This window comes from Apodemus sylvaticus, chromosome 4 (genome assembly GCF_947179515.1).
Source record: "Apodemus sylvaticus chromosome 4, mApoSyl1.1, whole genome shotgun sequence".
NCBI lineage: Eukaryota > Metazoa > Chordata > Mammalia > Rodentia > Muridae > Apodemus > Apodemus sylvaticus.
In genome coordinates, this window is record NC_067475.1 from 40,452,548 (window position 1) to 40,479,988 (window position 27,441).

General features: G+C 48.2%; 1 non-coding gene across 1 annotated transcript; it reads left to right on the top strand.

Annotated features, from left to right (window-relative positions):
- Nucleotides 1-12,841: 12,841 nt before the first annotated feature.
- On the top strand, nt 12,842-12,956 carry LOC127683872 (small nucleolar RNA SNORA3/SNORA45 family). The gene has a single exon (XR_007977658.1). It is a non-coding gene; the product is annotated as a small nucleolar RNA SNORA3/SNORA45 family (small nucleolar RNA).
- Nucleotides 12,957-27,441: the final 14,485 nt, after the last annotated feature.

Consider the following 27,441-nt stretch of genomic DNA (forward strand, 5'->3'; position numbering starts at 1 on the left):
CCTCTTTTGGCCCATTTGCTGTCTGTATTTCCCTCCTTTGAGCAATGGAAGGACTTTCTGTGTTCTCTAAGCTGATCAGTTTCACAGCCGATAGCGAGCTGGGCAGAGGTCTTCATGCTCAGCCAACCATTCACCAGAGAGAGCCATGCTGCTGTGCCTCAGAGCAAAAGCTTCCTTTCCGAAGCTTCTCTCGGGCCCTCGGACCTTTTCTTCAGAGCTGTGGGGAGAAAATCCAACAACTCACAGAGCCGCTCATTTATACATTTGAGTCTCCACACAGGAGGTGTAAGTTGTGAACACACGTGTGACAAATTAGCCAAAAGATCCTCACCTTCTCGTTTGCTGCCAGCCTCCAGGCTGCTCCTAGCAGGGGTGGGCAGCTCAGTTGCTGCACTGACAAAGGCATTCCCAGCCTAGAAGAGAGAAAATCACACCCTACCCAATCCTCAAATCTGCAGATCCACCCGCATGACCTAGATAGAAGCACACTCCGCGATCAGCTTCAGAACAGAGCTCAGAAGCTCTGTCTTCTGTGCACGTAAAGATGGCCTTGGGCTTTTCACACTTGTTCCCAGAACCCTGTCACCTGCACACTGTCCTCTCATCCTCACCAAGGGGAAACCACAGACACTTTTTGCCAGCAGAAGACCACTCTCTCCAAAGGGACTCGTGAAAGAAGCTGGACGCTAACTCTTGTGCTTAAAACTGTCACTAGTCTTTCCTTCAGTGTCTGCTCCACACTTTGTCTCTATATCTCCTCCCACGGGTGTTTTGATCCACCTTCTAAGAAGGATCAGAGTGTCTACGCTTTGGCCTTCCTTCTTCTTGAGCTTCATGTGGTCTGTGAATTGTGTCTTGGGTATTCCAAACTTCTGGGCTAATATCCACTTATCAGTGAGCGCATACCATGTGTGTTCTTTTGTGATTGGGTTACCTCACTCAGGATGATATTTTCTAGTTCCATCCATTTGCCTAAGAACTCATGAATCCGTTATTTTTAATAGCTGAGTAGTACTCCATTATGTTAATATACCACATTTTCTGTATCCATTCCTCTGCTGAGGAATATCTGGGTTCTTTTCAGTTTCTGACTATTATAAATAAGGCTGCTATCAACATAGGGAATCCATCCCATATACAGTTACCAAACCCAGACACTATTATGGATGCCAACAAGTGCTTGCTGACAGGAGCCTGATATAGCTGTCTCCTGAGAGGCTCTGCCAGAGCCTGACAAATACAGAGGAGGACACTCTCAGCCAACCATAGTACTAAGCACAGGGAACCCAATGGAGGAGCTAGAGAAAGGACCCAAGGAGCTGAAGGGGTTTGCAACCCCATAGGAGGAGCAACAATACGAACCAACCAGTACACCCAGAGCTCCCAGGGACTAAACCACTAACCAAAGAATATACATGGAGGGACCCATGGCTCCAGATGCATATGCAGCAGAGGATGGCCTGGTCAGACATCAATGAGAGGAGAGGCCCTTGGACCTGTGAGGGCTCACTGTCCCAGTGTAGGGGAATGCCAGGTCAGGGAATCGGAAGTAGGTGGGTTAGTGGGGGGGATGCGATAGGGGGGGTTGTGGGGATGATGGGGAAAGGGGATAACATTTGAAATGTAAATAAGGAAAAAAAATCTCTGTCACTAGTGCAGAGTGTGAAGGTCACTGGCTCACCCAAGCACTGAAATCCTCCACTCTGTCTCTGACATGTCACTGTGATGATTCCAGCAGGGTGTCTTAGTTAGGGTCTCATTGCTATGAAGAGACACCATGACCAAGGCAACTTTTAAAAAGGACAATGTTTAATTGAGGCTGGCTTACAGTTTCAGTGGGTCAGTCCATTATCACCGTGGCAGGAAGCATGGTGGTGCCTAGGCAGATACGGTGCTGGAGAAGGAGCTGAGAGTTCTACAGCAAAATCTGAAGGCAGCCAGGAGGAGACTCTCTCTTCCACACTCGGCAGAGCTTGAGCGCTAGGACTTTTAACCCCGCCCCCTTGGCGACACACTTCCTCCGGCAAGTCCACACCTATCCCAACAAAGATACACCTCCTAATAGTGTCACTCCCTGTGGGCCAAATAGTCAAACATATGAGTCTATGGGGCCCTATACAGGGCTGTGATTAAGTATGCCCTGAGGCTCGCAATGAGCCCAGACTTATCTGTGGCGAATTAGGATGTTTCTCCTTCCTTGGTTATAGTCACCGATCGATCAATGAATGTCATCCTGTGTCAGGCATCAAAAGCACCAAATGCATTGGACAAATTCTCATTGCCATTCACAGGTGAAGATGTGTGGTCTCAAATTTGACTTTTTGGGTACATCTTCACTGGCTATCACAAATAATTTATTATTAGTTAACAGGACACGCCAAAGATTTGAAATGCACAGCATAAGAATAGATGTGTTCAAGCCAGGCGGTGGTGGCGCACACCTATAATCCCAGCACTCTGGGAGGCAGAGGCAGGCAGATTTCTGAGTTCGAGGCCAGCCTGGTCTACAAAGTGAGTTCCAGGACAGCCAGGGCAACACAGAGAAACCCTGTCTCAAAAAAACAAATCCAAAATAAAATAAAATAAAATAAAATAAAATAAAATAAAATAAAATAAAATATAAAATACAATAAAATAAAATAAAATAAAAAAGAATAGATGTGTTCCTCTTCACTTATAATTTTACACAATGCAGTTTATCCTGTTCCTGCCAGCAGGAAAGGCTGAGAATGCTCAGTCCAGTAAGCTCACTGACTCCACAGGACAAAGTCCTACTTCCATGTCAGTAACAATAAAGGAGCACCCTCACCCCTTCTCACAGAGAAGGGGCCAATGACATCAGACGCCCTATCAGGGAAGAGGCAGAAGGGACTGTTCTTTTTTCACTGAGATAAGACTTTGTTCACTTGGGGTTTTGCTTTCTTAGGAAGGGGGAGTATGGGTGTCATATCAATGGTGGTGTGTTTATCACTATGTCTTTTACTACTTCATATCTCATGGAGGAATCAGGTGACGTGCAAAGCTAACCTCTTCAACAATAATAGGTGTTTGTGTAGTGCTTTAAACTTAAGAGTACTTTCACATTCATTCCACATGGGTAGCATTATGGCTTAGATATAAAGCATCTGAAAGACTTCAGTATTGAAGGTCTGATCCCAATGTCTCAGTGTTCAGAAGAGAGCCCCTGGGAAGTGATTGGATCATATGGGCACTAAAGTCATCGATGGATTATTCATTGATGAGTTCACAATTGAATGAGCTTTTGGGCAGGGAGAGACTTGATTAAACAAAATGTGCCATTGAGCGCATCACCTGAAATGGTTTATCTTGTCTCTTCACAGACAAGCTCCCTCTCCTGTGACTGATTCCTGGTGACCATAGAGCGACTTGGTTCTACCATAATGTCTTGCTTCAGTACAGCCTAGGAACAATGGCAGGCGACAAAGGAGAAGAACCTGCAAAGCCATGAGTTCGACAACTCAACCCTCTCTCCTTTTAATTGTTTCAGGTAGTTTGGTTTAACAATAAAAGGCTGACTAACATAAGTGGGATCGAGGCCATTTAAAGGACCTTGGAAGTGGGTTTATCCCGAAATATAGGTGAACAAACAACCCAGCGTTGACTTGCTCTAAGTCTATAGTGGGTGAACAGTGCAACTGAGGTTCAAATCTAGGCTTTCTTGTTGCCACACTGTGCTCCTCATGATGCACTCTGGTTAGGAGAAGCAAGGCCACAGCTGCGTCTTCAGGGTCAACGTCTGAAGGAGCATGACCAGTCCCACATTCTCAGGCAGCATGTCTCGTGGTTTACAACGCCTGTTTCTTTGCAGTGAAGATACACCAGTCTCTCTTTGGTCCATCTTCTTGGGATTTTGCAAGGCAGTGTCCAGCAGAATTCCTTCTGCTTTAGGTACACAAACACAATTGCCCTCTTCTACATGCCAATGATGACTCCAGACCTGAAAGAAAGGGTCATCTCCAGATGGAACATTAATAGGCACCCTAGCAGGCATGGTGGTGCATTCTTAATAATCACAGAACTGTGCAGGCTGAGAAAGGGGGATCTAAGTTGGTATCTAATCTTTAGTGTGGCTTAAATCAGGGAATCTTACAAAGAATGGGTAACAAATGTCTTTACACCTTTACACACACACACACACACACACACACACACACCTGTATCCCAAGACATCTAAGTTGGGCGTGGATTCTAAGACTGAGATGTTCCACCCAGAAAGTCACTTTGACAACTTTGGTGTCTAAATTCTGACCAGAGTCACTTCACTGCTCAATTTATGTCATATAAAGGACTTTTGATTTTGCAATAAAAGTGTTTCCAATCAAAGTGCTTACTGAAAACAAAACTGAAAGTCCACTTAAAGGGTGATTGTAGCACCCCACAGTCCAAGAAATGAAACTCTGGCCTTGTTAATGCTGAGTCTTGGCCCAGAGTTGGAAGGCTAGAAGGCTGGATGGAATTCTGCCCTGTACTTGCAGATGTTTGGAGAACTGCTCAGTCAGCCTTCCTGGGAAAACAAGTCAGCAGCCTACTGTATTCCCCTAGTGCTGGTCTTGTCAACATGGAGATCAGCAAAAGTGAGTCTAAATCTCCAGCTTGCCCAGTTCCCAGAACACAAAGAGCAAGATGCATAATAGTCAGATAAGAGACGATGAAAGCATGTTTATGCCTTCCATCGTGAAGAGGATGCTACTTTCTGTGACATCATTTGGCCCACACAAGGCATCTCAGACATAGAACTAAACCGGGATTTCTTTTTATCATTATTACACAGATGAAGAATAATAGACATGTGTGGGAAAAAGACCAGGGGTGGGGGATTGTGTGTGCACACATAGAAGGAAGGGGTGCTTAATCAATCACTCAGAATTATCTAAGCTAACATCTGGCAGCTGGGGTTTGTCCCATTGTATGTGTTTGTTTCATGTCCCATCTCAGGCTTATCTGAAATTGCACTGACTTCAGGCCTCAAATCAGACTGGGAACCCCCAGAGGCAGAAGCCAGCATATCATTGAAGTTCACTTACCCTTGACGAGCAAGAGATGGGACAGCATGACCCCCATTATCTGGACTTGTGGGGTTTTTTTATCTAGAGTCTCCAACACATTGGTGTGTTGTGCGAAACTGTTGACAGCACAAAGATGTACAGATTGGCAAATCAGGGTTTTGGAGCTCTGTATAATGTAAAGGAGCCGTGGTAAGCGCTGTGTGAAGTGACCTAGTGACCCAGAATGGTTTCTATTCCAGGAGTACCACAGCCCCATGTCTTCTAAAAAAACAACAGCTGGCCTAGGGTCAACCAACAGCAGTTCACAAGGTACTACTCACTTTCAGAGCCCTCCCAAGCCACTCTGTCTCCGCCATATTGCCCACTAGTTCAGTACCCAACCTTATCCCTCGCCATACAGAGTCTCCATGGGAGAAACCAGGAGCTGGTGCTGCGGAATAGTCAGTCTAATGACTAACCCAGATAGCTCATCCCTGGCTCTTTGGACTAAAAGCCATGCACTTCACTTGTCCAGATCCATTAGGTCTCTTGGCGTTGGAAAAAAGAAAAAACAAAAAACCTGATAAAGCAAGTTAGTATCTCCTGCTGATTTTTCTAAGGTCAGCTGAAACTGTCCTAAGATAATTTTTTTTTTTTGCAAATTGTTTTTAAACAAACACATTAACAAAAACTACTAGGATTGATTTGGTTAGCTCCCAAGAGGTAATTTATCATTTGGACAGAAGTATCTCTTTACCCATTGTCCTTCTCCCATAAGGTCCATTCCAGTGAATGCCCAGGCACAGCCTCTGAAAAAGACTGGAATAAGTTTGGGTACACACAGTACTCAAGAGACAGGCTTTGATGGTGACAATTGCTATATCAAATACTGTATACAAGTTAGTCCTACATGCATGAGCACCTGCCCTTTCAAAAATGTATACTCTGGAGCTCCTCAGAAGGAGAGAGAGGCAGAGACGCTATGCTTTACCAGATTAGCCTCTTTCAGGTTGCAGAGGGACTGGCAGGACCTGCAGGTCTTCCAAAAGCAACAGATAGCTATGGGCCTAGGAGACAAAGCAAGCCAAAGCAAGGCAGGTCTACCCAAGGCAGGTACCCCTCTTACCCCTGGTCTCCAACAGAGGAATGGTGCCTATAATAACTCTCTAGTATCTTTTCCAGTTTTACTTATTTTACGTGTTGGGGTGGAGACAGCTATGAGCACACACATGAGTTCATGTGCCTTTGGAGGCCAGAGATGCCGAATCACCCTGGAGCTGACTTTATAGCCAATTGTGTAACACGGGTGCTGGAAACCACACTTAAGCCCTGTGGAAGAGCACATTCTTTGGGCGTTGGTAGGAGTCTAACTGCATAATTTCATGGCTGACTTCAATGTGGATGAAAGTAATGTCCTGTGAGGTATGTTTGCATGGCCGATAGGAACAGGGCAGCTTTTGTAGTTTGGCAAACCATCTAATAAAAGTCAACCTTCTCAGAAGGCACTGTACCTTCCTTTCTCTCTTGTCCTTCAGGAGGAAGGAGACAAGGGAAGCTTCCTTCAGAGGTCAGTCTTCTCCCCCTCACCCCCCCCACCCCATCCCACCCCACCCCCCACCCCACCCCCCACCCCCGAGTCATTCTTTCAACTTATTATCAGGCTCTTGGACACACGATGTCCCCTACATGGTGTCTCCTAAAGCCAGTTCCCTGCCTAGTGCACAGAGTAGCCTGAACACTAAGATCTTCTCCCTCAGTGGCCACCAAGACTCTTCCATGATTTTAATCATGGCACTCACCAGGAAGCTCAAGTAGGGTGTGGCTACAGGCAGGTTTGGACAATCTAGTGCAAGAGTCCTAGGCTCAGAGACAGTCAAGAGTCACACCCGCCCATTCTCTGAGAGGGCTGCTTCTGTGAGACACAGACTTTGAGAAGAGTCACACTCAAGTGCTATGTTTGCATAAATTCTTAGAAATGTCACTGGAAGGGGTGACAGTGGGCTTGGATACCTTAACCTTGCATCAAGCAGCATGTCAGAGACCGCAAATGACCCCACAGGAATCTCTGAAGTCGCCAGGCAGTGGTAGCACTTGGGAGGCAGAGGCAGGCGGATTTCTGAGTTCGAGGCCAGCCTAGTCTACAGAGTAAGTTCCAGGACAGCCAGGGCTACACAGAGAAACCCTGTCTTGAAAAACCAAAAGAAAAAAAAAAAGGAATCTCTGAAGTCAAGTGGCCCTAAATAGGTGTCCTTGCTGGAAATCATTCAGTCTTCCTGTAGTCAGGGGTATCTCAGGGGTTCTTCACTGATATGAAACACCATGACCAAAAATAACTTAAGGAAGAAACGGTTTATTTCATTCATACTTCCATATAACAGTTTATCATTGTTATCATTTAGAGAAGGAACCCAGAGGTAGGAACCCAGAGGCAGGAACCCAGAGGCAGGAACCTAGAGGTGGGAGCTGATACAGGGGTGCTGCTTACTAGCTTGCTCTCTGTATTTTTCTCAGTCTGTTTTTTTTTAAAGAAGGAGGGAGGAAGGGAAGGAGAGAGAAAGAGAGGGAGGAAGAGAGAGGGAGAGGGAGGGAGGAAGGAAAGAGGGATGGAAGGAGGGTGGGATAGAGTGAGGGTGGGATGGAGGGAGGGTGGGATAGAGGGAGGGTGGGATGGAGAGAATCTAGGACCACCAACCCAGGGATAGTATCACTCACAACAGCCTGGGAACTCCCCCATCAATCACCTATTAAGAAAATGCACTACAGGCACCCACAGTCTGATCTTACGGAGGCATTTTCTTAACTGAGGTTTCCTCCTCTAAGGTGACTCTGGCTTATGTTAAGTTGACATAAAACTAGCCAGCACGGGGTGGGGAGGGGTTGGGAGGAATAAGTGCCTTGGCTCTGAAGGGAGACAATCTCTGCTCCTGAAAGAAAACAGGGAAAGTGGGATATGGGATGGGGCCTCCTCCTCTGCTGCTCTAGATCTCCCCTTGTCCTAATCTGAGGAATAGAGACTGGGAAGAAGAGAAGTCATACTGTTGTCTAGAAGAGGAAAGGCATCTGCTGAGGCTGTGGGGAGCACATGGCCACAGAAGGTGACCTGGTGCTCTTGGGGGATGGAACCAAACTGGCTTGTTTGAAGGCCAGGAGGAGAATCTAGATAGGCTAAGAGGCTATTTGGGAAGTAGCTCAAATAAGACAGACAATCCTGATCTTAATTGAGTCTAGTTTGGCTTTTTGCTATTTGCTTGCCCTCTGGGTATCACTACCACCTCTCTTTGTCCGTCCATCCTTTAGGGAAAGGGAGCCGTAGGTGGTGACCGAGCGGAGGTGTACAAAGAACAGGATGGGACAAAGGTCTGGGCCTACACAGCCCTCGCTTCTCAAGCCAAGACACTTGCAGGCATGGCTGTGGGCAGGTGAACTGAGGAAGGTTCTCGGCCTGAGGCTCCCATCAAGAGCGCTCTCAGAATAACCCCTCTGTTCTTCTCCCAAACACCATTCTGCAGAACTAGATATCACCCCAGCCGGCCATCATCTCCAAACTAACCTCACAGAGTCAAAGAAGCTGATGTAACCCGCAGCCTGTGGCACAGTTAGCCTGCTCCCGGCAGTGTCCAAAGTGTGGCCGAGGGTGAAATGTTGCCCCACTCCTCTGGAGAGCCACCAACAAAGAGTCATTATGATAACAGGAAGGCGCCGAAAGCCCCAAAGCCTGGCACAGTAAATACAGGAAAGAGTTCTCTTTCTCTACCCTTCATGAAAAAAACAACAGAGGCTTTAACCCAACAGTGTCTGGCTAATTTCCTAACCAATGCCTAGCTGAGGGCTCCCCGTTGGTTAGACACCCAGAAAGATTAGAAGCAGAGCCTGGCTGGAAAGTGTCTGTGCCAGAGATGTGCCGGGACAGTCGCATGGGCATCCCGCAGCACTGAGATGTGCGGTGACAGTCGCATGGGCAGCCCGCAGCACTGAGATGTGCGGTGACAGTCACATGGGCAGCCCGCAGCACTGAGATGTGCGGTGACAGTCGCATGGGCAGCCCGCAGCACTGAGATGTGCCGGGACAGTCGCATGGGCAGCCCGCAGCACTGAGATGTGTGGTGACAGTCGCATGGGCAGCCCGCAGCACTGAGATGTGCGGTGACAGTCGCATGGGCAGCCTGTAGCACTGAGATGTACCGGGACAGTCGCATGGGCAGCCCGCAGCACTGAGATGTGCGGTGACAGTCGCATGGGCAACCTGGGCACTGAGATGTGCCGGGACAGTCGCATGGGCATCCCGCAGCACTGAGATGTGCGGTGACAGTCGCATGGGCAGCCCGCAGCACTGAGATGTGCTGGGACAGTCGCATGGGCAGCCCACAGCACTGAGATGTGCGGTGACAGTCGCATGGGCAGCCCACAGCACTGAGATGTGCGGTGACAGTCGCATGGGCAGCCCGCAGCACTGAGATGTGCGGTGACAGTCGCATGGGCATCCCGCAGCACTGAGATGTGCGGTGACAGTCGCATGGGCAGCCCACAGCACTGAGATGTGCGGTGACAGTCGCATGGGCAGCCCGCAGCACTGAGATGTGCGGTGACAGTCACATGGGCAGCCCGCAGCACTGAGATGTGCCGGGACAGTCGCATGGGCAGCCCGCAGCACTGAGATGTGTGGTGACAGTCACATGGGCAGCCCGCAGCACTGAGATGTGCCGGGACAGTCGCATGGGCAGCCCGCAGCACTGAGATGTGCGGTGACAGTCGCATGGGCAGCCTGTAGCACTGAGATGTACCGGGACAGTCGCATGGGCAGCCCGCAGCACTGAGATGTGCCGGGACAGTCGCATGGGCAGCCCGCAGCACTAAGATGTGCCGGGACAGTCGCATGGGCAGCCCGCAGCACTGAGATGTGCGGTGACAGTCGCATGGGCAGCTGGGCACTGAGGGACTCTGTGACTAACTTCTGCTCTTTTCAGCTTACTCCATCCTCCTCACTTTTCATTCCACGTGTGTCAATCAAGCACTTCGTTGATCGAATAAGAAATGTCTGTTGAAAAGCCATAAGACAGGCTGGTGAGCTGGCTCAGTGGTTAAGAGCACTAACTGCTCTTCCAGAGATCCTGAGTTCAAATCCCAGCAACCATGTGGTGGCTCATAACCATCCGTAATGAGATCTGACGCCCTCTTCTGGTGTGTCTGAAGACAGCTACAGCGTACTTACATCTAATAATAAATCTTAAGAAAAGAAAAGCCACAAGACACCAACTCCTACACTAAATGATTCAGAGAGGATGAGAGAAATGCCTGTCCTCAGGCTATTGGGACGGAGATGATAAGGACATTAAGGTAAGACGATAAGGTAAGAAAGAACAAAAAGCTAATACATGATGGTAGGCAGGTGGGTAGAACCAGAGAGCGGTCATACACAGCAGGTGCCGGACTGGGACAGACTGGTGGCCCAGGAGCAGGTCAGGCGGGTGGAAGGTAGGCATGGGGGTGGGGACAGGACTCTACTAAGAAAGGTAGGCAGAGAGAAGGCATGTCTGCAGCTATTATTATTATTATTATTAATTTATTAATGTATTTATTAGCAATGTCTTTTAGAACATGCTCTGCAGTGTTGAGAGTAGACTGAAGAGGGCAAGAGACAGAGCAGAAAGGGAGATGGATTGGGGAGACAGTGATGTCTGAGCTAGGGCAGAGGAAGAGGGGTCAACCTAAGGGCTCTTCAGATGGGGTTTGAGTACCATAGGAAGCTGGAAACTAAGGCCCAGAGAGGTTTACACTCAAAGCCCTAGACTTCAAATTCTATTCTTTCAAGCAATGAGCCCTCATTTTCCTGTTCTTGCCTCTCTCTCTCTCTCTCTCTCTCTCTCTCTCTCTCTCTCTCAACTCATTCACTCACCTGCCTACACATGCAAACCCCCAGTGGCGCACTAGTAAATATTTAACAATCTAAGACAAGGCCTTGCTTCGTAGCCCAGGCTAGGCTTCGACTACTTACGTTGCCCAGGCTGGCCCCTAACTCGTGGTAATTACCCTGCCTCAGTCTCCTGAGGGCTAGAGTTACAGGCCCTGTCACCATACCTGGCAAGATTTAACAGTTGGCCCTCTAATAAGCGAAAGCCTGCTTCTGCCAAGCATGACGGTGTGAATGCTTCCAGTGAAACCCATTCTGAGCTCGGCCTGGGTACCTGGTCTTATAGTGCCCACTTGCATGTTATGGGTGTTACCGTCCTGTCTCCCCCTAGGAAGTCACCAGTTTTATGATTGGTTACTGCCATAGCCTTCTGACTGGGCCCTCTTATTCCATCCCGCGGTTGCCTCGCTGTTGAGAAACAGGACTCCCTGAGGCTCTGGCTCTGCCATCCTGCCCTCTTCCTTGGTGCTTAGAGTACTTACAGTCCTTGATCTCACCCTGGCTTTTGCACCTTCCTGGTCCTTCCTTCAGTCTTGCTTCCTTCCCAACTCCGTTATGGGCTCTGACCGCTCCTGTGATTCACGGTCTCTACAGCCTAAGTGAGCAGTATTCATTCGCGGTGAACCCCGTGACAGCATCTCATCCAGCCTGACTCCAGCCTCATCCACAGTCCTTGGCAAAGTGTCTACCCACCTGTGTTTGTATTTCCTGGCCAGGAAGAAACCCACTCATAACCAGAAGCCCATAGAACTGGGCTGCCCCTCCTATAAGCCTTGGGAGTCTCTATTTTTAGGCATGAACTGGAAGAGACACCCTCAATGAATTTGTAAGGGGAGCAGCTGGTGACAGGGTACAGCTCAGTAGCCAGGACCCTGTTTCTTCCTCTTAATTTCTAATTAAAGACCAGGTGGCTTACCCCAGGCAAGTATTTCCTTCCCCGGGTGCATCTATGGTGCGACATGTGAAAACCCAGCTAGCAGGTGTGACTAGCGAGTGACATCTTCTTTTTTCTTTATTTTTTTAAAGATTTACTTATGTGTGTAAGTGTTCTGTCTGCATGCACCCACCCTTGCACACCAGAAGAGGGCATCAAACCCCATTATAGATGATCATGAGTCACCACGTGGTTGCTGGGAATTGGACTCAGGACCTCTGGAAGAGCCAGTGCTCTTAACAGATGAGCCATCTCGCCGTCCCCGAGTGACATCTTCTTGTTAATTAAGTGTTAGGTATGGTACCGCCACATAAATCATACATACCATAAAGGAATGGCTGGTTTTTCCCATGCTCACAACTGAAGGCTGACACTTCCTGCTGACAACTCTGGAATCCTTCATCGTCATTCTGAACCTACGGCACTGGGAAACATTCGTGACCACCAGTTAGCGTATTTCCTTTTTACACCTCTCTATTTAAGTTATGATTGGAAGTGGGAAGCTGAATGAATTTAATATGCACTGCACAGAATGAATTTGGATATTTTCCCCCATGAAACCATCACCACCAGCTACCAAAACAATAGACTTTTCTCAGAGGAATCTATACCTTCACCAGCCACACACTAGCACTGGTGGTCCTTCTCAATTAACCCAGAACCACATGACTTAGTGACTTAAAAGTAGTTTAGAAATTTTGGGACAAATATTAGGAGACTGGTAATGTGGCAGTCCTGTACAGTTGCGGATGCACTGTGGCTGGCATCTGGGCTTCTGGTCCCTTCAGATCCGAAGGTAGGATCCCTGAAGCACAGCTACCCTGGTGAGTTTCCTCTCTGACTTCAGGTATGTAACAGTCAGATATTGCCTGGTCCACCTACCTCTGCCAAGAGCCAGGGGCTGGCCGGGTATGGTGATGCACACTATTAATCCTAGCATTTGTGAGACACAGATAAGTGGATTTCTGTGAGTTCCAGGCTAGCCATGGATAGAGTGGGATCCTGTTTTAAAAAAAAAAAATAAAAAGATTCTCAAAGAGAATCTGCTGGTCTTGATTCACTGGTCGGGGCCTTCAGTGTCCTGCTAGTGCCCAGATCAGAAACACGGCAATAAATAAATAAATAAATAAATAAATAAATAAATAAGAGAGAGAGAGGCAGTGTTAGGCTGGGCATGCTCACTGGACATGCTCATTGGGCATGCTCTACTGCTGTGAGAACCACAGCTCTCTTCCACTTTGAAAGTACTGGTTGGGGCTTTGTCATGGTAAACCAGTGGTGTCAAATCTTTTTAAGACTATCTCGTGGAGATTTCCATGGACTGTATCTAGTGCTTATCTGAATAGCTGGAGCCGATCCTCTAAGCTCCCAAACCGTAGAATCTGGCTCAATCTACAGAACATTGAAACAAAGGCACTTAAGCAACATGGCTGCTATTAAGGCGTCATAGTGCAACAAAGACTAGGATGTAAACCCGTCAGAGAGGAAAGGTTAAAAGCAGAGATACATGGGTGTGGAATGGGATGGGTTACTCCATCAGTCCTAAGTGTCAAATGTACAAATGTGCCAGATTCAAAGGAGGCTTTCTCAGTCTGTATTATGGCCAGCTTCTCGTTATTATTATTTGTGTGTGTGTGTGGGGGGGGGGAATGTGTGTAGGTGTGTGTGGGTGTCTACAGCATTTGTGTAGAGGTGAAAGGACAACTTTCAGGGCTCACGTCCTTCCTTCCACTGTAAGATCTGGGGATCAAACTCAAATCGTCAGGTTTGCATGTGTTTGCACCTCTTAAGCATCTTCGCAGCCACGGCACTGCATATGAAGGAGATGCTAACTTGGATTATGGTCCTCGACTACCAAGATCCAGCTAAAACAAAGGAAAGTAACAACTGTCACTATCCAGGCAGGGTGGGCCCCATGCAGACTCGGGACAAGACTGGGAGAAGGAATTTTTACTTGTCAGAGTTTGGGCTTTTTAGATTTTGAAATTTATTAACTCATTGAGTCTTATAAAACTTACCTGGAAATGTAAGGGCTGGCGAGATGGCCGAGTGGTTCAAGTGCTGCTTCTCTTCTAAAGGAGCAGGGTTCGAGTCAAGCACCTGCATCCCACACTGGATCTAGAGGATCCAACTTCCAGCCCCTGGGGGCACCCAGAAGACATGTTCACACACAGAGATACATATATATAAATAATAAAAGCAAATCTTTTTAAAAAATTTAAATCTACTTAAAACTTTCTCCCTTCATTTTGAAAAATAAATATATAAAGTCCAGTGAAACATTGCATTTAAGCTCATATTATGAAATTTAGAGGTTATGAAAGTACATTTTTCCGAGTACAGAAAATATTTTCCAAGGAACACTGAGACCTCTTGATTTGTGCTCTGCCTTTATGGAGACCCTGAAGGGACAGGAATGCTGCAGAGTTCAGACCCTTCAGCTTTCTGAATTATCCTTGATGAACATGCTGGGATTTGGCAGTGAGTGAGTGGATTTCACAAGGCTGGAGAACCGCAGTTATTGCCAGACAGTGGTGGCACCCTCCCTTAATCCCAGCACTGAGAGACAGAGACAAGATCTCTGAGTTCGAAGCCACCCTGGTCTACAGAATGATTCCAGGACAGCCAGAACTGCCTTGTCTCAAAAGAAAGAGACAGAAAAAGAGGGAGAGGGAGGGGACGAGGAAGGGCAAGGGGGAGGAGGAGAAGGGAGAGGGACAGAGAGGCAGAGACACAGAGACAGAGAGACAGGCTGGTCAAGGCCCTTCCCTAAAGAGCACGTGTGGGACAGGTCTGCATGCACATGTACATGTGGGAATGCGCATACGTGTATATGCCTCTTTCTGTATGTGTATGAGCATCGATGTGTAAAAGCAGAGATGTAGACAGAAAAAGAAAATGTGCCAAGAAAACGGCTCTGCTGGGTTTAAACCGGAAGTGTCAGGTAGAAACGGACACAACCCACTTAGGCAAGCTGGAGAGCCGGGTTTGAACCGGAAGTGTCAGGTAGAAACGGACACAACCCACTTAGGCAAGCTGGAGAGCCGCTGTTTACAGCTGTGTGAAAGAGCAGGCAAGCCACCAGGCTCCACCCACTTCAAGAAGGTCCTTTGAACCTTGGAAGTGAAAACCAGAGCTGAAAGTGTGACGCAGTTGCTTGGAGACAGAACTCATCAACAGCAATGAGAGGTCTGATTTCAGCCCTGTGCAGCCCACAGGGCCCCTCTGAGGAAGTACAGATATGGCGGCCTCTCACGAGGGAGGCCAGGAGGGAGCCCCCAGTTTCTCATTTCATGAGGACAAGATGTCAGAAGACCGAAATGCAAACAGAGCCCTGTATGAGAGAGCTACAGGCACCCCTCAAGCTGTGACATCTTCTCACTGGCCATTCTGCAACAGGGCACCCACGTGGATTGAGCAGTCCTAGACGAGAGCTATCCCTTTCAGATGAAAGGCCAGCCATCTTTCCAGCGAGCTGCAAGACCTGAGGAGTTCACTGAGTGTTGCCAAGTGGTCCCAAAGGATCTCTGAGCACTGACTGGAACAGGCCTTGGAGTACCCAAGGCTCTGTGGGTAAGGTCAGCACTCACACATCCAAGACAAGCAGGCAGCCTATAATTTCCTAACCCAGGGAGGAGCCAGGACAAGTGCCAACCATATAACTTCCCGAAAGGCACAGCTGGCAAGCACGCCCACGCCGTCAGGCTGCAGCTCCCTGAACTAATTAAAAGGTAGGGCCAGGAGAACGTTCAGCTTACTATGTAAGCATCTCCTGGGAAAATATGTCCCTGGTTTTGCAAAGCCAGGGCTCTGCCTACACTTCCACAGTTCAGTCCACTGATTACAATGTACAGCTAAATGTATACAGAGGAGTGTGTGTGTGTGTGTGTGTGAGAGAGAGAGAGAGAAAGAGAGAGTGTGTGTGTGTGTGTGTGTGGATAGGAGTGGGGAACGATGATTGGATAAGAACTCAGGCAGAGAGAAATGTCCCAGGATAGTGAAAGGCAAAGCAGGAACAATAGGCAAAGGGCTCAAATCACATCCCAAGAGAGTTAGTGTGGCCAGTAAGAAAAAAACAACTTTGCTCCCAAGGGGGATGTTAGAGCAGTTCTGTGGGAGGCGTTTCCCTCTCTTTCTAAGTTTAACAATTACTGTTTTTCTTTAACCCAGTCTGGGAGAGAAGAATGGGCTAAATCAATACCAAGCATTTTGTTCTGCTTTTATGAATCTACGAAAAGAAAACTTCTAATTCTTTCCTCGAAACGAGACCCTACCAAGTTGGAGTTGGGAGAATTCTGTGGCTCTTTCTGCCAGACCTGCAGTCAGCAGGGACCTCAGGTTGGAGCTGCAGAGAGAGCCCAGCGGGCAGGCTGCCTCCGTTCTGCCCACCTTGTAGATCACCAAGGTGATCTTAGGGAGTTAGTTATTCGATGGAGGTGTTGGGTACATGGCTGAGCTGCAGATTGCCAGAAGGAACAATGACACCAAGAGAGAGGACAGACACAGCCCTCTCCCTGGGAGGGCCCTGGTGGCCACTGGGATTTCTCCTAAGACAGAAACTGGCCCGGCTGAGGAGAAAGGAAGAAAGGTTTTGAGTAAGATCCTGAATGGCTCAACTGTCCCTTGTCCCAGATCTGCCTAGAACCCAAGTCCTTGTCCATTAGGGTTTTTAAGTTGAAATATCAAGACAACCCTTTGAAGCCTCTAACGTAAGAGCTTCAGCGTCAGCCAGCGTCAGCCAGCGTCAGCAGGGAAGGGAGCCATTGGTGATGGGGGAGGCAGGTAGTGGTTGATTCAGGCTCTGATCCTTTGGAAAACTTGGATGCTTGTTAGAAAAAGGCTGCATAAGGCGCCTGGGCTCTGTCTGAAGCTGCTACACCACTTTGCTGGGCTCAGAGTTCCCGTCACTCTACCAGGATGGAACCCAGCGTCAAAACCATTTTTTTTGTTTCCGTTCTCTTTTGTGAACATCAGACAAGGTAAAGTTAAGCATACAGGATGGAATTGAACCTGCTATGCCCTCATGAACTTACAAGGAAGTGGAAATCATACATTAAGGGAGATAAAATAATTAACCAAAGGGTGATGGACTTAGCCCAGTTCCCAGTTGGTAGGAATACTAGCCGTAATCAGGGAATTGTGGTGGAGGGAGGGAGGGTGTACAAATATAAGGTGTGACCCTCACTCCAACTTTAGGGAATTACCTTGGTCCTAATGACAAACTGGGTTGCAGGAACAGTGACGGCCGCAGAGGAACACTATCTGGGTACTCCCATTCCGCTCTGTGCCAGGGGGTCATACACAGCCCCAGTGCAGGCTTTCAACAAAAGCTGTAAAAAATTCTGAGATTATGTGTGGAATGACCTGATTACCACTGCTGAATTTCAAACCCAAGACAAGTGGCTGAAGTGCTTATTAAACATATCAAAGTACACTTGGCCACGAGATTCTCCCAGGAGCCTTCAGTCCCTATGGTTAGAGGGTATAGCTGGCATACCTCACCCCTACCCTCAACTTCCAGCCCAGAAACAGTACTGCCCTGAAGAGGCTCTTCCCATAGAATCCAGACATTTTGGTGACTCCCTCTCTCTGCCCCTCCCTTTCTCTGCCAACCCCCCACCCCCCACCTCTCTGCCCCATCTATATCTCTGTTCTCTGGGTTCTCTCTCTCTCTCTCTCTGTCTGTCTGCATGGAGCCTTCTCTGGCCTTGTCCCCTGAGAAAGGTGAACCCACTTGAAGACAGCTTCTCCCAAATAAACCTGCTTTTATATTTGTCTTGACCTGGCTGATTGCATTGGTGGAAACCCCTATTAACCATTGCCTTAGACTTTAGCACAGAACTGGAAGTTAAACCTCTTTGTTCCCAATTCTAGTTCTCATCCAGTACTAGTGCTACTAAACAGTGCTTCTTAATCATGTACTAGATTCCTGTATCACGTGTTCATATTTACCCTTACAATAATCTTGTGAAAGTAATCCTATTATTTTTATCAATTTTATTGGCGGGAAAATTGAAAGCTGATGAAACAGAAATTAAAGTAAGATAGAAGTTAAATTATTTTTAAAACATTTTATTTTATTATTTTTAATAATTTTAATCTTATGTATGCAAGTGTTTAGTCTGCAGGTATGTCTGCACACACACTTGTGCCTGGTGCCCGAGGAGGATTCAGAATAGAGCTTGGGATATCTATAAATGAAGTTCCAGATGATTATGAGCATTAGGTAGGGAACTGAACCCAGGTCCTCTACAAGACCAGCAAGTGCTCTTAACCTCTAGCCCAAAAGTGGCTTTTTGGATGTCATATAAGCGATCTAAGTTCCAAAGGCCATCCCCAAAGCTACTCTGGATTTCCTATGTAAGCATTAACAGCCCCAACCCTGACCAGTCTCCAAGATCAGCCAAGATGGAGAGCGTCAGGGCGGTGTGGTGGTAGACTGTATTCTCGACTCTACCTGAGACATGGAAAACAAAAAGAGAAAAGAAGCGTCACAGCATCCGTCGGGACTCTACCTGAGACATGGAAAACAAAAAGAGAAAAGAAGCGTCACAGCATCCGTCGGCGGCGTGTGAAATGATCCCACCTGCGAAAGTCATCTGTGTCACTGCCTAGGAGCCAAGAGTTTTCTATTAGGACTTTCTCATCATCATCTGCAAATCTAGGACAGGTCCCATAACTTCTCCAAGACCCTCTCTCCTTCCCCAGTGGAACGGTGAAGCAGACCACACCTCTTAGATAAGTTTGGAACAGGGAAAATGCCCCGAGACTGCTAAGAAGAGACAGGCAGGATGTCTGTGTAGGTTTCTAACCTGTGCACTGGAATGGCTACCGGAGAGAATCATTGGACGCGTAGAGCTGCCAGGCGCAGAGCTGCCAGGCGCAGAGCTGCCAGGCGCAGAGCTGCCAGGCGCAGAGCTGCCAGGCGCCACACACTGGAATACAAATTCCGTAAGAGTTTTGCTATTAGGCAATCCCTCACACAGCAGGAGAATCTTTTCAGCTACATTCCTGAGATGGCGCCGGGGAATGGGGGTGGGCTTTGAGAGCCAGGGTGCTCTTCCGGTCACCAAGAAGCCCCGGCTCCCCTCTGAGTGCCGCTTCCTCTCTCTCCATTCTCGGGTGCAACCAAGTGCAGCCCATCACAGTACTCTGCAAAGCTACAAAGCGGCTTCCTATCTCAACCCAGGATCATTTCCCCGCCCCCAGCAGCCTTCTGATGAGCATCAGCCTCCTTCACGTGTTTGCCCTTCTGCCCCCATCATCTTTCTCTGAATGCACGAGGGCCAGATGTTTTGGAAATGGCCAGCCTTCCACTGATTCCTTAGATGTTTACTAAGTGCCTACTAAGAATTCACAGAAGATGTCGTCATCATTGCCCTTGGGAGCCTGCTGTCCTGAGGTATGAGAGTGGAATGTTCTTATGAAGTGGTAACATAGCATAGCAGGCTGTATTCAAGCCTTGGAAGGTGTGAAACCCGAGAGGATGGAGTGGCCATTGGGGACGTGTGTGTGTGTGTGTGTGTGTGTGTGTGTGTGTGTGTGTGTGATAGTGAAGAGTGAACGAGTGGAACTATTCCAGGAACTGCCAGTGGTTTGGAATTTCAAGGGTGAGGGTTATAGATCAAGATCACAGGTTTGGATTATAGATTGTAGATAAAGAGAGCGGTTGGAGAGTTCAGTAGGGGTCAGATTATGGGGGACATTCCAGGAGGTGACTGTGAGGACAATGGGACTCCTGGGAGGTGTGTAAGCAGGGGAGAGTGGCCCAGTTTCCTGTGTCCAGAGCAACGCAGAAGCTGAGCCCCATCGGTACCACTTACCACTCGCAGTGGGGAGACACGCTGGCCTTCTCAGCCCCCTTTCCCTCCATACTTAGCTTGAGCACCTGGGCCTTTTCTTTTATTTGAGGTGGGGTCTCATGTACCCCAGGCTGGTGGCGAGCTCAGTACGTATCTGAGGATGAGCTTGAAATCTTTCTGCTGCCTCCACCTCCCCAGTGAGTGACAAGAACTTTATCAGTCCCTTCGCTGCGCATAAGCTTGTGTTCTAATGATAGCCAATTGTCCAAATTTCAAAAGGCAGTTAAAATAATATGAATGATTCTAAAATAAACTTTCTTTGTGTAAACACTGTTTAAACCTTTTCCAAATATCTTGCCCACAAGCTTGGAGATATTGTTGGTTTGTTTGCTGAGTAGTGAACCAAATTGGGTGCCCTTCACTCCAAACCCCAAAATTCACTCACTGTCCAGGCCAGAAAGGGAAGCGTGAGCCTAAGGCGGCTGGTGTCTCCGGAGCCCTCTCCCAGGGTTCTGACTGATCTCTTCTGATGGAGTTCTGCTGGAGCAATGGCCTAAAGTTATCCTGGTCTGCAGACTGGCTACCAAACCCTAGCTAGAGCTGTCAATGTAACAGTTGCAGAACTGAGCATGTGGACATCTGGAGAGTAGGGCTCACCTCCAGGATGCACCCCTGCAGTGATCTCAGGCCTCCTGCATGTCACACAGTACCCTACCACCACACTGCACCCCTGCAATGATCCCAGGCCTCCTGCACATCACACAGTATCCTACCACCACACTGCACCCCTGCAATGATCCCAGGCCTCCTGCGCATCACACAGTGTCCTACCACCACACCACACCCCCAGCAATGATCTCAGGCCTCCTGCATGTCACACAGTACCCTACCACCACACTGCACCCCTGCAATGATCCCAGGCCTCCTGCGCATCACACAGTGTCCTACCACCACACCACACCCCCAGCAATGATCTCAGGCCTCCTGCATGTCACACAGTACCCTACCACCACACTGCACCCCTGCAATGATCCCAGGCCTCCTGCACATCACACAGTGTCCTACCACCACACTGCACCTCTGCAATGATCCCGGGCCTCCTTACCCCTTGCACAGTACCCTACTACCATGCTATACCTCCAGCACAGAGAGTGCTTTATTAAAGGGTGATTTTCTTCTGTAGCTTTCGTTCTGTTTTCTCACAACCTCTTCTGTGACACCTGAAAAGCTTTGTCTATATCTGGTTTACTCAGACTGACCCTCTTCCTTGATGGGAAATTCCAAAATCTGGCAAGCGATGTCTTACAAACAGATGTGGGGGAAAGCTTTGCTGACAGTGAGGATTTTCAAAGACAAACCACATTCTAAAAGGAATGAGCTAAAGGGAAAGCTTACTCTGGCTACACACTTGAAGAAAAGATGTGGAACCATGAGCGACATTGGTCCACCATCAGGGGCATTGGTCCACCATCAGGGCATTGGTCCACCATCAGGGGCATTGGTCCACCATCAGGGGCATTTGTCCACCATCAGGGGTATTGGTCCACCATCAGGGGCATTGGTCCACCATCAGGGGCATTGGCCCACCATCAGAGGCATTGGTCCACCATCAGGGGCATTGGCCCACCATCAGGGGCATTGGTCCACCATCAGGGGCATTGGTCCACCATCAGGGGCATTGGTCCACCATCAGGGGCATTGGTCCACCATCAGGACCATTGGTCCACCATCAGGGCATTGGTCCACCATCAGGGGCATTGGTCCACCATCAGGGGCATTGGTCCACCATCAGGGGCATTGGTCCACCATCAGGGGCATTGGTCCACCATCAGGGGCATTTGTCCACCATCAGGGGCATTTGTCCACCATTAGGGGCATTGGTCCACCATCAGGGGCATTGGTCCACCATCAGGGGCATTGGCCCACCATCAGGGGCATTTGTCCACCATCAGGGTACTGGTCCACCATCAGGGGCATTGGTCCACCATCAGGACCATTGGTCCACCATCAGGGGCATTGGTCCACCATCAGGACCATTGGTCCACCATCAGGGCATTGGTCTACCATCAGGGGCATTGGCCCACCATCAGGGGCATTGGTCCACCATCAGGGGCATTGGTCCACCATCAGGGGCATTGGTCCACCATCATGGGCATTGGTCCACCATCAGGGGCATTGGCCCACCATCAGGGGCATTGGCCCACCATCAGGGGCATTGGTCCACCATCAGGACCATTGGTCCACCATCAGGGCATTGGACCACCATCAGGGGCATTGGTCCACCATCAGGGCATTGGTCCACCATCAGGGGCATTGGTCCACCATCAGGGGCATTGGTCCACAATCAGGGGCATTGGTCCACCATCAGGGCATTGGTCCACCATCAGGGGCATTGGTCCACCATCAGGACCATTGGTCCACCATCAGGGCATTGGTCCACCATCAGGGGCATTGGTCCACCATCAGGGGCATTGGTCCACCATCAGGGGCATTGGCCCACCATCAGGGGCATTGGTCCACCATCAGGGGCATTGGTCCACCATCAGGGCATTGGTCCACCATCAGGGCATTGGTCCACATCAGGGGCATTGGTCCACCATCAGGGGCATTGGTCCACCATCAGGGGCATTGGTCCACCATCAGGGCATTGGTCCACCATCAGGACCATTGGTCCCCCTCAGGGCATTGGTCCACCATCAGGGGCATTGGTCCACCATCAGGAGCATTTGTCCACCATCGGGGCATTGGTCCACCATCGGGGCATTGGCCTACCTTCAGGGGCATTTCTCCACCATTAGGGGCATTGGTCCACCATCAGAGGCACTGGTCCACTATCAGGGGCATTGGTCCACCATCAGGAGCATTGGTCCACCATCAGGGCATTGGTCCACCATCAGGAGCATTTGTCCACCATCAGGGCATTGGTCCACCATCGGGGCATTGGCCCACCTTCAGGGGCATTTCTCCACCATCAGGGGCATTAGTCCACCATCAGAGGCACTGGTCCACTATCAGGGGCATGATCCATCATCACAGGCATTGGTCCACCATCAGGGGCATTGACCCACCATCAGGAGCATTGATCTACATTAGCATTTAAGGGTCCCCTCTTAACCACCCTAACTGGATACTGTGTTTTAATGTCCCTCTGGCCCAGATACTTTCAAATCTGGCAAGCTTACCTGATGTCATGGGCAGGTGACTCTCAAGGCACATATTCCCACCATGCTTCCCCAGGCTGAGAGGGCAGAGTGCACAGTTAGTTCCAAACACTGAAGCACATGTGGATCTTCACCAGCTGAGGAGCACCTCTCTCAGCAGGTGTGCACCTGGTCACCCAGCCTCTCTGACCCTGTTGTTTACTATGCAAATGTTTCATACCACTGGGCACTTCCTGTCTAGGGCTGGGGAAAAAATAGGAAAAGGGCTTTCTTAGGAAACTTTTTAAAATCTTTTTTAATCTATGTGTTCATGGAGGTATAACCTGCAACAATTTTTCTAAGAGGAAATAATTGGGAAAGAACATCTGTCAGTTGGAACTGACTTGAACTCAACTGTCATTTCCATGTAGCAGAATAAAAAGGCTGCATTTCTGCTATGAAAAACATCTCTAAGATACATCACTAAAGGTTTGGTTCAGTGGGGAGATTGCTTTAAAGTAGGTTGTGGGCCAGTGAGATGTCTCAGCAGGTTAAGGCACTTGCCACCAAGCCTAACCTGGAATCCATTCTCACGACTCACTCTCTAAGATGTCCTCTGACCCCCACAAGCACTCATTCATACACACACAAATAAACACACGTAAAACACAAAGGTAGTTTGCACACAGTGTTTATAGTAAGGGCTGAATCTCATTTGTTTTGAAAACTGAAACCGTACACACACACACACACACACACACACAATCCTTGAAAGAGTGGAGGTCCAGCAGAGCTGGGAAAGGGGTGGTCTTATGTCTCCTATACGTCTTGAACGTTCCTTCTCAGCCCTGTGTGCACACTGCTTTTATAAGGGTTTGGAAAGCACTCCTCTCTTACTCAGTGAAAGCCAGTGGGCCAGGAAGGTGTTTAGTGAATGAAAGGTCTCCTCTGCCAGCGACCTAAATACCCTGGTGTATTAAAGAGCTTCCCCTTCATCTCTACGTGTGTGCAGTGATTTCTCACTAGGAAGGCATATTATTTCCATGATACAGTGTGGAGTAAGAGAGGAACGTAGTGTTTCATGTTCTGTGGCATGCAGTAGGTTAACAAAGGTTGACAACAACCTTTCTTCCTGTTGTAAGGAATAGCCTGCAGAGGGGATTTTCAGTGTTCCTCCCATAAATAAACAATAACTACCAGGAAGTACCAATTACCTTGATCCGATCTTTACACATTACATGAAGGTACTGAAATACCACACTGTACCTATGAATAGATACACACAATTACTATGTGCCAGTTAAGAGTTGTAGAGAATATTATTTTATACAAAATGATTGCACGAATCTGAAAACGTGTTGTGCCCCTGAAGCACTTGACAGTTGTGTGTTTACTGGCGGGGAGTCGGTAAGGCTGCAGGACCATGGTCCCAGGTCCAATCTCCAGCACTGCACTGGGTGCCTCTCCTGCTACCAAGTGCACAGTTGTATTAACAACTTTGCGAGGTCTCAGTGAGGGAACGTTGTGATCTTTCTGTCTTGACTAGAGGTCCCGCCAGGACCTCAAACCCCTCAGCAGTTGTATCTCCCCACACACCCCTTTCCCGGGCTCCCTAAAACCCTGCAGACACCCATTCATCTCTAACTCATGGCTTCATAGCCAGGGGTTCAAAAAGGTTTAGTCCTTAACTCCTAAGGTCTTACAGAAAGGAAGTATTTCACCAACCCTTGGACCAGTTCCCTTATATTGCAACTGTGAATGCAATTTGGTCTGCAATTTATATCTTAAAAATAAAATCTTTTTTTTTATTTGGTTTTTTTGAAACAGGGTTTCTCTGTATAGCCCTGGCTGTCCTGGACCTCATTCTATAGACCAGGCTGGCCTCGAATTCAGAAATCCGCCTGCCTCTGCCCTCCCAGAGTGCTGGGATTACAGGCATGCGCCACCACTGCCCGGCTAAATAAAATCTTTTATAGGAGCAAATTTCAATTAATATTTCTATAAAATTTCTTTTATTTTATTTTATTTTGGATTTGGTTTTTTTGAGACAGGGTTTCTCTGTATAGCCCTGGCTGTCCTGGAACTCATTCTGTAGACCAGGCAAGCCTTGAACTCAGAAATCTGCCTGCCTCTGCCTCCCAGCTGGGATTATAGGTGTGTGCTGCCACCACCTGGCTATAAAATTTCTTATAAATTATAAATTATAGCTCAGACTGGGCTCTAATCTCTGTGTAGCCCAGGTTAGCTTTGAACTCACAATATTCCTGCCTCAGCTTTCCAAGTGTTAGGATGGTTCGTGCTTTGCTCTCCTAAAAGTGGTCTTGGCACTATAATTTACTATATCACAAAAAATACGGCATGTCTGTGCTCAAGGATGCTCATTGTAACATTTGTAGAGGGGAAAAAAATAGAAGGACTAGTCAAATTATGATAATCCATACAACAGAAACTAAAAGAATTTAGTTTCTGGATCCCAGAGGGAGGAAGAGTGGGTGACATGGTCCCCCAACTCTAAGTTTGGGAAGTCCGATGGTGGGAGCCTACAGAGGCTGCATGCACAAGCATAGCTGTGCTTTGTCTGGAAGGACAGACTATCAACTGCAGCTGATGTCTAATTTCAGGACAAAAGTATAGTAGACTGGTATCATTCTGAACTCACTATACAGCTGGTGCAGGCCTCAAACTCAGAGTGACTCTCCTGTTGCAGTCTCCCTCATGCTAAGATTACAGGCATAAGCCACCATGTCCAGTTAGTGTTTTTCAGTAAATTGAGTAAGTAATTAATTTAAGCAGCAGTTGTTGACTGGGTTAGGAGCACATTCAGTAGAGAGAGTACTTGCTGAGCATGCGCAAAATCCCAGGACCAATCTTCAGCATTGCATAAGCTAAGCATGGTAAAGCACCTATAATCCCAAACCCTAGAGGCAGAGGCAGGAGGATTACAAGGACATCTTCACCTGCATAGTGACTTTGAGGCTAGCCTGGGATACATGAGATTCTATCTTTAAAAAACAAAATTTACTGTCAGAAGTCTGGGGCCTGGGACATTGTATGGGATCAAACTAACCAATGTTGTCAGGGGGAAAAAAAGAAAGATAAGGGAAAATATTAGGTTAAAATAGACTAAAGAGGCCTGACAACCACATGCAAATGTACCATAATTAGATGTGGGGTTAAAATAGCTATAATAGACATTTTGAGGACAAGTAGAAATTTTTAAATATGAACTGAATATTAGGTGATTTTTAAAAGTTTTAAACTTGAAGTTAAAACCATTTTCTTTTTCTTTAATAAGAAATCAGTATCTTATTTTGATGACTACTGTGAGATAAATATATACTCAGAATGGAAGTGAGTGAGCCCACGGTCTCCAGGTGACTCTTCGGGGAACATGGGCCGGACAGAGAACTGAAAGGCAGCCAAGAGCCCAGAGAACCACTGTGGACCTAGCTGAGGCCCCATGTCACCCACTGAGTGAGAACTCACCCTACTAAGGGTAGGGGTGATTGGAAAACGTTGGCTTTCATTAGGTGTGGTCTTGGCACTGTGATTACACCATGGAAAGCCTTCATTCTTAAGCAATCCGTGTTAAGGTGTTTAGGATAATGCCAGAGTCTGCAGCTTATTGGCAGACAAATTACAGATCACAAATGTGGCAAAATCCCGACAGATGATGACCCTAGGCAAAGGATTGCATGTGTTCATTGGATTATTGGGACTTTCAACTTTAAAGGTTTACAGGTTTGCTCCTGCAGTGCTAGGGATAGGGCCCAGGCTGGTGCATACTGAGGAATAACTCCGTAAGAGAACTTCCTTACACCCATACCCCTGATTTATCCCCCATGGGATCTATGGACCCCATGGGAGCTATAATTCATGATACCAACCATTAGGAGTCTATCTCAGCCCAAATTAAGCCTAGAACAACAAAAGCATGGAGCCACCTGGGAAGGAAGGGCCCTGCTGACTCCGGGCTGGGACGGCTCTTCCCTGCCCGAGCGAAATCCCCTCGCTGACACCCTTGGGTGCAGACTCAGTCTGTACAGTTTGGCCAGAGATAACCTGGCCTTTAGTCTCATGACCAGTCTGAGGCTTTTGCCACTTTGGTAATGGGACCCGAGGCGAGGAACGTTCCGGTGGATCGGCCAGCCAGAATGAAACAAGCTCTTCAGGTTTAGTGGCCCTGGAAAGGTCGGAGTCTGTAACAAGGGAATGGGATTCCTGATGGGCCAGTTGAGTGACCCAACAGTCTCCAGGAACCTGCAATGTCGCTCCACTGCGGAGGCCACACTGTGCACCGGACACTTAGCTCCTGGGAGCTAGCACGTGTTATGCCGCACGCGGGGTAGTGACTGAGCATTTGCTCTGTGAAGCACTTTGCTAAGCCTTGACTCACCCTTAAAACTGCCCTAGATTCTATCTTCCTCATTCACAATCAGGGCTGATCCGTAAAAGGGACCGTTCACACGTACAGTAAGCAACCGGCCTGGACTCCTCAGTTTTAACCCCACTATTCCTGTCTTACAGGTTCTCAGGATACGGCTGGCTCTTCTAACGGGCTCTGCTTTAGTGCCAGGGACTTGACCTCAAGCGCATTTCCCCAACAGTTTATTATGCAACAAAACCCTATTTATCCTTTATACTCGGGTAT